Raw genomic sequence first — 1,423 nt, forward strand, 5'->3', positions numbered from 1 at the left:
TGTTTATTATCAATCTGTTCGTTAATTCTGCATTCATTTATTAGGGATTTATTTCTTACACTGGTTTGATCCGGTATGAACCAGTTTTTATCCAGTTTTATCCTCTTTGAACCAGTCTAAACTGGTATGATCCAGTTTCAACCAGTTTGATCTGGTTTGATCCAGTTTGAGCTGGCCTAAACCGGTTTGGATCAGGTCCAAACCGGTTTGGACCGGGTTTGGTTAGGTCTCAACCAGTTTAAACTGGTTTGATCCTGTTGGAACCGGTCTAAATGTGCTTGATCTGGTTTGAGCCAGCCTAAACCGGTTTGAACCAGTCTAAACTGGATTGAACCTGCTTTGATCCGGTCTGATCCTGTTTAAACCAGTTTGATCCGGTTTGAGCTGGTCTGAACCGGTTTGAACCATTCTAAACCTGTTGGATTCGGTTTGGGCGTCCTGTAGCAATCTAATCTGGATTGAACCGGTTTAATCCGCTTTAAACCAGATTGATCCAGTTTTGAACCAGTCTACACTGGTCTGATCCAGTTTGAAACAGTTTGATCTGGTTTGAAAAAATGTCTAAACTGGTTTGAGCCGGGTTCAATCCGGTCTGAACCAGTTTAAACCAGTTTCATCCAGTTTGAGCCGGTCTAAACCGGTTTGATTGGCTTTGAGCCAGTTGGATCCGGTTTTGAAGTGGTCTACACTGGTTTGATCCGGTCTGATCCAGTTGGATCCGGTTTCGAAGCGGTCTACACCGGTTTGATTTTATTATTATTATTATTATTATTTTATTTTATTATTAATCTTCATTCATTCATTCATTCATTACGACTTTATTGGTTATTTAAGTTTTTACCATTTTTATAATTTGATTTTCTTTGATTTTTCATATTATTTGATTAAAAATTTTTGTTTTATTTTTAATCTGATTTTTAAAATTTTTTTCATATTATTTAATTAAAGTTTTCCTGTAAATTTTTTTTTCGGCACCTAAAACACTGAAGAAGAAAAAATAAATAAATATATAAAAACTTAGAAATTTCCAAATTAATTAAAAATTTTATTTTATTTTCAGACGGCGGTGACATCTGTCGACAGCACCCGGGGGGACTCAGCGCAGCACCCAGTCACCACTACAATAAAAAAAAAAAGTAAACAAAAATAAAGTTCAGGGAAATTAATTAAAAAAATTTCTTACGTGGCAAATTTCATGTGGGAGACATCGGTATTTAATTGAAATCAGTAATTATTAAATTAAATATAATTAATCATATCCATCCTATAAAAATATAATTAATCGTATCAATTCCATAAAAATGATTGAATAGAAACAATTTGATTTTCATTTATTACTCATGAATGAGATTTTTACTTATTGTTGGTTTTTTAAACCTATTTTGTGTGTTTTTTAAATTTACTTTTATTTTTCTACTTAATT

The sequence above is a fragment of the Microtus ochrogaster genome, unplaced genomic scaffold (genome assembly GCF_000317375.1).
Source record: "Microtus ochrogaster isolate Prairie Vole_2 unplaced genomic scaffold, MicOch1.0 UNK209, whole genome shotgun sequence".
Lineage (NCBI taxonomy): Eukaryota > Metazoa > Chordata > Mammalia > Rodentia > Cricetidae > Microtus > Microtus ochrogaster.